This window comes from Elephantulus edwardii, unplaced genomic scaffold (genome assembly GCF_000299155.1).
Source record: "Elephantulus edwardii isolate Elephantulus edwardi_28Jun2011 unplaced genomic scaffold, EleEdw1.0 scaffold00336, whole genome shotgun sequence".
Taxonomy (NCBI): Eukaryota; Metazoa; Chordata; class Mammalia; order Macroscelidea; family Macroscelididae; genus Elephantulus; species Elephantulus edwardii.
The window spans coordinates 1,857,738-1,866,723 of NW_006400086.1; positions in this window are offsets into that span (position 1 = coordinate 1,857,738).

Below are 8,986 nucleotides of genomic sequence, written 5' to 3' on the forward strand. Positions count from 1 at the left end.
CTGGCCTGGTTTTCACAGCTGATGTTGAGCTTTTCCAATGATTCTTTCCACAGATGTAATCAACCTGATTCCTATGAAGTCTACCAGGTGAGGTCCATGTGTTTAGTTAAAATTTGTGGTTTTTATTAAAGGTGTTTGCATTGAATAAATTGATGATTGTACAAAATTCTATCATTTTATCTTCAGCCTCATTTCTGTCATAAAACATTTATTCTCTGACTAGTCTTTTTCCCCTGTTCTCAATATTTGCATTCCAGTCGACAATTATTATTGATGAATCTTGTTTGCATGTTCAATCAATTTTAGATTAGTGTGCAAAAATTGGTAGAAATTGCCTTTTGGCTTTCTGAGCACCACCATGGTCATCAAGAACAAGAGTCTTGCAAAAGGTGGCAAAAAAGGAGCTGAGAAGAAAGTGGTTGATCCATTTTCTAAGAAAGATTGATGTAATGTAAAGGCCCCAGCTCTGTTCTATATAAGAAATTTTTGGAAGACACTAGTCACAAGGACTCATGGAACCGAGGTTGCATCTGATGGATTCAAGGGTCATATTTTTTCTTTTTTTTTTAAAAACAACCCTTTATTTTTTTGTGATTTGAAATGGAAGTTTACAGAAAAGTTTGATTTTCATTAATTTGTTGTTGTACATTTACCCTTCCCCCAGTTTATTCTCTTTTTAAAAAATGTTTATTCATTGTTACACAATTTCCTTGTTCCTTTTTCTTCCCCCTCCCCATTCCAGTTTTCAGTGAACCTCTTATTCCATATTGTTGTCATACATATAATGTCTAATCATGCTATGCTTTTGAAGTGAGCCTTTCTGATTTGCAAAATGATGAGGTTGCTTATAGAATATTTGAGCTAATTATTGAGGATGTTCAGGGCAAAAACTGCCTTTCCAACTTCCATGGCATGGATCTTACTCATGACAAAATATGCTCCATGGTCAAGAAATGGCAGGCCATGATTCATGATTGAAGCTCATGTTGATGTCAAGACAACCAGTGGTTATGTCCTTTGCCTGTTTTGTGTTGGTTTTACGAAAAACACAACAGTCAAATGTGGAAGTCCTCTTAATGCTGAGCATCAACAGGTCTGCCAAATCCAGAAGAAAATGGTGGAAATCATGACCTGTCAGGTGCAGACAAATGACGTGAAAGAAGTGGTCAATAAACTCATGCATTTAAAATAAACAGCATTGGGACAGACACTTCCCCATCTATGTATCCTCTTCATGATGTATTTGTTAGAAAAGTAAAAATGCTGAAGAAGCCCAAGTTTGAATTGGGCAAACTCATGGAGTTTTATTGTGAAGGTGGTAGCTCTGTAAAAGCTACTGGAGATGAGACAGGTGATAAAGTTGAACGAGCTGGAGGCTATAAGTCACCAGTTCAAAACTCTGTTTAAAATTCAGACTTTTAATAATGAAAAATGCATGTTGTTATATGTGGGAAAATTGGTAGACATCTTTCTTTGGCTTTGGCTTTAGTTGTTGGTGTATATATTTGAATTATAGTTGTATTAACAGATATTCCTTGTATGCATATGGATAGTATCGTGTCACACACAAGATTGGATTTCAAGATCTAGAAATGGTATGTCTGACTGTGAATGTGTTTGCATTTTTCCTCACACTTTTGTTTCTGGTGTAGTAGATCATTTGATTGATTCAAAGTGGCACATATATCAATCCATCTCAGCTTGCCAGTGCCTATTATGTCAATATTTATGCATTCCATTTCTCTTTTAACACCATCCAATTTTCCTACATTCATACTTCATACATTCCACATTCCAATTATTAGTGTCTATTTGCAACCCTTCCTCTTTTGTGTTTTCTAATATGAGGGTTCAAACTTTAGTGCTATATCCAATAGTCTAAGTGTGCTCTATTGTTAATAAGGTTTTACAAACAGAAGTTTGGTAAGGCTAAAATATCAAAATTCATGTTACTATTCCCAGAACATTACTGAAGGACCTTCCCCCCCATATTCTTTAATTGACATGTGACAGATCTGTTGATTACAGGCATTTTCTACGACTCAGGAAAACTATTAACCTATGGAAGTGATAGATGCTTTTGACAATATGTAACTTTAATCATTACTTGTTTTTGTCAACAGATATGAAGACCTGATTAGATAATGGTGATACTTTTTGCAACATTTCATTCTTCTGTAAATTTCGCTGTGATAATAACATCTACCACATAAATCAAGATTATGAGCTACATGTGTTTAAGTAAAAAATGTCCTTAAATATTTCTAGCTATCAGAAGCCTTTGCTTTGTCTTTTCATGCTTTCATCGAAAGTGGAGTTTCATGGTGTTTGATCTTTTCTCTCAATGTTCATAAAGTTTACTTCACTTAGCCAAAAGACCAAAACATGGTCTAGATTCTTGTGATTAAAAATCCAATTTTATTTCCATATTGTTTATTTGGCAGAATCAGGATGGATGGTGAAGAGATTGAGATTGTTAACAACTTTAGTCTGCTTGGCTCCACAGTCAACACTCTTGGCACCAGCAGCCAGGAAATTAAAAGACGTATTGCATTGGGAAAGTCTGCTGTTAGGGACCTCTCCAAAGTACTGAAGAGCAATGGTGTCACTCTGGAGACTAAGTTGTGCCTGATAGAGGCCATGGTCTTTGCAATCACTTGTTATGCATCAGAGAGTTGGACAATGGCTAGGGAGGATAGAAGGAAATTGATGCCTTTGAGCTGTGGTGCTGGAGAAGAGTATTGAGTGTACTATGGACTGTCAAGAAAACAAACAGATTCATCCTGGAGAGGGTTAAACTGGGCTGCTTCTTGGAGGCAAGGATTCTGGGGCTTCATCTGACATACTTTGGACATGTTGTAAGGAGGGAATGGTCCTTGGAGAGGGACATCATGCTTGGGAGGGTTGAGGGACAGTGCAGAAGGAGAAGACCCTCTATGAGGTGGATTGACTCAGTGACTGGGGTCATCAGGATGGGTGTGTCAGAGGCAATGAGATTGGCACAGGATAGAGCAGGGTTTAGGTCTGTTGTACATAGGGTCACTATGAGTCGCAAGAGACTTGATGGTACATAACAACAACAACAACAACATTGTTATTTGCATAAACTAGTTTTAAAAGCATGTAGATTTTCCACTTATATGTGAATGAAGATTACTAAATTATGTCTACATGCACCAGTCAAAAGCAATCTTTTTAGTGTGTACACACGTTAGAAATGAATGTTGGTTGTGTTTTGGTTTCTTGGTCATTCCATCTTTCACCACTTCTCCCAATTCCCCACCCACTGTTGCAAATACACAAGAAAATCTCATATTTATGATAATTTCCAAATATGTAGATCTTCACATTTCCAGTTTCTACTTTCTCTATGTAATGCACATTTTTCACTCTATAGGATCAATTTAGTGCTGTTGTTAAGTGTCATTGAGTCACCTGCAACTCATAGTAATCCTATGAGCAACAACTCTGAAGCCTGCCCTGTCCTGAGCCAGTCTCACTGACTTCCTACATCCATTGCCCAAGTTATCTTGTCAATCCATCCTCTTTGGGGTCTTCCTCTCCTGCAGTTTCCTTCCACTCTTCCATGCATGAGGTCCTGCGTCAAGGATCGGTCTCTCCTGGGCACATGCCCAAATTTATTGCAAGAATCAGCAGCACTTAACAACAACATAACAACAACAAGAAGAGAGCTCAGTTGGCCTAGTGGACAGAAAGTGATGCTACTGAGCCAAAGGTGGGTGATTTTAATCTGTGACTCTCAGGCCTGGTTTTAATTGTTTTTTTTTTTAAACATTCTTCTTTTTTTAATTTAGGTTGTTTATTTTTCATTTCAATGAACATCTACAGAGATTTTGGGATTCCATTCATTCATTGTTGCACCCTTCACTCCAGTAAGACTAGCAAAATTCAAACATTCTTCTAAGTGGTATAGCACTGGTCTGTCCACTTACTATATAGAGGTAACTCATGGTTGCTGTGAAGCTGAACACTGTGACACTGATGTGTCAAATGCCATAATGGTTACCCATGGTGGACAGTGTTTGGTGAAGCTTCCCAATTAAAACAAGCTTGGAAGCAGGAGTGGCATCCACTTATGAAACAGCTTGCCTCCGGAAACACTATGAACCTGGGGGAACAATGAAAGTTGTACAAGTGTTCAGGTCTTTCTTTCATAGGGTCGTTATAAGTCATCTACAACTCAACAGCATTTAACAACAACAATACCCATTCCAGACCAGTTCTCACACACACACACACACACACACACACACACACACACACATATATATAATGTGCAGGCAAGTTAGAGAGTCATTGCTCTAAGACAGTTCTTGCATAAATTTTCACTTATGGCAACTCTTGTTCAGTAGAGGTAAATACTAAAAACAAGTGTCTATCAATTAAAAAAATAACAAAAGTAATAATTGTTTTACTTATGCAGAGTTCACTTCTCTACTACATATAAATTGCCTATTAGTAGTTATCATTTGGGGAAGTGGGGTGTGTGTGTGGTATCATTTAGGGAGTTTGAGAGGCTTAGCCATAGAGTAGCACTGCTAACAGAAAGGCCACACTTCCTTGGTGATTTGAATCCATCAGTGGCTCCTCAGGTAAGAGATGGGCAACCTCTTCTACAATGTACAGCCTCAGAAGCCCCAGGAATAAAAAAAAGCCATTTTCAAAGCAGTGATTCTTTAACAAGATCAAGAATACTTTAATTCTTGATCTGGGATATGAATATTAATTTCTAGTAAGTAGAGGGGAGGTGTGAAAATATTCTAGTTAAATGCAATGGTGTAACAATGGTATAAACAGAGGTTGCATGAGCAAGAAACAAAGACATAATTAGTATATGGAGTAGGCTGGTTCAGAATATTTTTAAATTAGAGCAGTGAATTTGTTTGGGGGCACATATGTAAAAATTGTGATACAGAAAGTTTACACTTTCAGTAATGAACTTGAGGAGAACAATGAAAACTGGCCAGTTAATTAGAGTATGCTGTATTTGATCTGGCAGCATTTGACAGTATGCAGGAATTGGGTGGTAAGATGCAAGATAATTTAAATGGTGGTGTAGATTGATTCAGTCTTCAATTGCTATGGAGCAGTTCTATTCTGAGCACATGAGTTCAGCATGAGTTGGAATTAGCTCAGTGAAACTAACAGCAGCAGCCCATCAACAGCAAAGTAGCATTGGTTATACCTTCTAAATATGGAAACCGAGGGAGATAGAAACAATGGTATTAAGATGCTACATAACAAAGGGAAGGAAAGGAAAGGAAAGGAAAAGGAAGGGAGGGGGGAAGGAAGGAAGGAAGGGAGGGAGGGAGGGAGGGATGCTATGTAACTGTGTCTGTATTTTGAGAAGCAACATGGCATAGAGGTTAAAAAAGGGAGCTCTGAATTTAAAATTTTAAAGTTCAACCTCTCCCTGTCTCCGTACCCTCGTCAGTAAAGTGTAGCTTATGATAAAGCTTGCCTCATCAAGTTCTTATGAAGATTGAATAAGATAACATGTGTTACACTCATAGAAGAGAATCCTAGTACGGAACCATTAAAGGAAAATTGGTAGAGATGAGTAAGTCCTACCTGATGGGCAGAAGGGTGAACAAATATATTTCAGAAAGCTTTGTATAATTGTTCATATAAAACAGATATTGGGGGGGGCTACATAGATATTGAGAGATCTTCCCTTAATCAGAAAATTATTCAGAGAATGCCATTTTCATGGTATTTTTATAATACTGAGTTACCTGGCTTGATCCACAAATCATACTTCTTGTTACATCATCAGTTGTCCCTTCATGGTACTGAAGAATAGCTGTAGTTCTAAGTGTACATGAAGCTAAACTTTATGAGTGAAGGACAGGACGACAGAAGCAGTGCCAAGACTGTGTGCCGTGTTATGAGTCAGGCTTGACATACATGACTCAAGGAAGGTGATGTTCTTCAGTTTATTCAACATCTGATGATAGGATTGCAGTTTATTTGCCTGTGGATTACATTGACTTTGCCAAAAGATAAGTTTGACACTTTCATTTGTACCTACACAGCCAGTGAATGTACAATTCTTTTTCATCACCTGGTCTCCTTGATCCAAAAGTCGCCCAGTAAGGGGTGTCGCCTCCCAATTAATTTTCTATCTGCATATAAACCTCCACTGACTCAATAGATTTCTTAGTCTTGCAATATATTTACACTAGATTGTTAACAATCTGCATTATGCAGATGACACCAACCCTGCTTACTGAAACTGAGGAGGACCTCATGCACTTGCTGCAGAGGGTCAAGGATTGCAGCCTTCAGTATGGACTGAGGCTCAATGTCAAGAAGACAAAGATTCTCACCACTGGACCAATAGGTAGCATCAGGATAGATGGCGAAGAGATTGAGAGTGTTCACAGCTTCAGTTTGCTCGGCTCCACGGTCAACACTCTTGGCACCAGCAGTCAGGAAATCAAAAAACGTATTGCGATGGGAAAGTCTCTTAGGTACCTCTCTAAAGTACTCAAGAGCAACTGTGTCTCTCTGGAGACTAAGGTGTGCCTGATACAGGCCATGGTCTTTGCAATCACTTGTTATGCATCAATGACTAGGGAGGACAGAAGGAAAATTGATGCCTTTGAGCTGTGCTGCTGGAGAAGAGTATTGAGTGTACCATGGACTGCCAAGAAAACAAACATTCATCCTGGAGAGGGTTAAACCAAGCAACTCCTTGTAGGCAAGGATTCTGGGGCTTCGTCTGACATACTTTGGGCATGTTGCAAGGAGGGACAGGTCCTTGGAGAGGCACAACATGCTTGGGAGGGTGGAGGGACGGCACAAGAGGGGAAGACCCTCTATGAGATGGATTGATTCAGTGACTGGGGTAATTGGGGTGGGTGTGTCAGAGGCAGTGTGATTGGCACAGGATAGAGCAGGCTTTAGGGCTGTTGTACATAGGGTCGCTATGATTCGATGGCACATAACAACAACAACAGGTGTGTTCATAAATGGTGTAATTTACAGACAAGTTGCTATATTATATTGAGGAACTGCCCAAATAACCCAATTTTCTAGCCTGCATGCTCTAATGACTGCTGCTGAAGGTTATTCTCTTTCCATATGTCAATAAGCAATTTTTTGTAAAAGACAGAAATAAAGCACAAAGACTTTCTATACATTTGAGTTGAGCCTGCTTTTTACAGAGAAGCTGTAACACTGTAGTTCTGTTTATACTTATACATTTTCTAACAGGATGAAAGAAATACTGGGTTCAAGGTTGCCTTTTAAAATCAGACTCTCTCATTAATAAAAATCACAGCATGACACATGAATATAAAATACAAAGAACACTAGAAGAGAAACCCATAGTACATACTAAATTATATAATCCTCTAAATGGTCTAGTTTCATATAATGCTTTGTCGAACACACATGTTACTCTAGCATATCATTAGAGGGTCATCCTTATAATTGCATAATGTGTAAAAGTAAAAAAGATCTTAAAAATTTAATATACCCAGAAACACATACATACACATGGTTGTATAGTGGTAAGAATTTGTGTAAAGGCAGACGGTTAAAATCTATCAACTGCTCTGCAGGAGAAGAATGGGCAATCTCCTCTTGTGTGATAAAGTTCCTCAGAAAATTCACTGGAAGGTCAGCTATGGATCCGTTCCAACTGGAAGGTATACAACAACAACAATTTGATAAGTCAGAGTAGTAGTTAGTGGCAACTCTAACTATTGCCCTAGAGAATTACAATTATTCTTGGAAAGTATTACTCCGAAGAGTGGCAATCTCCCTGAGAATTCAAGACAGTAGAAATGCTCCCAATTCAGACTACATCCTTCTTCAACATTGCTAACTCTATGAAAGTAATTATGCAGGCTATTTTATGAAATGCAAAACATTGTATGCCTGTGAATATAGACATTAGTACTTGATGTAAACATAATGTTTTTTTCTTCACAATATGAATTAATAAAAAAAGAGAAAATATATTACAATGATGGAAAGAGCTTATCAATGTTCTGCCTGATTCAGGCCATGGTCTTTTCAAACACTTGGTTTGTATCTGAGAGTTGGACGTTGGATGAAGATGACAGAAGAAGAATTGGTGCCTTTGATATGTGGTGTTGGAGAAGAGTACTGAATACCCCGTGGACTGTTAAAAGAACAAACAGATATGTGTTAGAAAAAGTGCAGCTAGTGTGCTCCTTGGAGGCAAAGATGACAAAGCTTTCTCTTGCATACTTTGGGCATGTTGTCAGGAGAGGTTAATCCTTGGAAAGAAGCATCATACTTGGAAAGGTGGAGGGGTGGCAAAAGAGAAGAAACCACCACACACACACCCCCAATGAGATGTACTGACACTGTGACTGCAATGATGGCCACAAATGTGTCAGAGATGATGTGAATAGCACAGGATCAGTTCAGATCTGTTGTTCATGGAGTCATTATGTATCATATTTGACTAGATGACACTTAACAGTAACAACAGTGCTCATTGCCATTGAGTCGAAACTGACTCTTAAATGACCCTCTAGAAGGTTTTCAGAAGTTGTAAATTGCATGAGAGGAGATTGCCCATCTTTTTCCTTTGGAGCATCTGATGGATTTGAACTCCTGCCTTTCAGTTGGCAAAGCAACTCCCTACTGACAGACCACCATAGCTCCCTAACATTTTGAGAGTATTGTGTCATGTTTGTTTGTTTTTTAAAAAAATCAGAATGAATGTGGGTTTTGGTATTATACTTTACTGGTCTGCTAAAATTCTTTGAAGGCACCCTGGAAGTTTCTATTAAGACATCCATACTCCCACACGTCAATCTTTGTTAAATAATCAGAAATTTTACTGTACATATAGTCTCTGAAGTAGTGGTTGCCGAAGTGAAAATTGTTGTTGATATGTGCCGTCGAGTCGCCTGCGACTCATAGCGACCCTATGTACAACAGCCCTAAACTCTGCTCTGTCCTGTGCCAATTGCACTGTCTC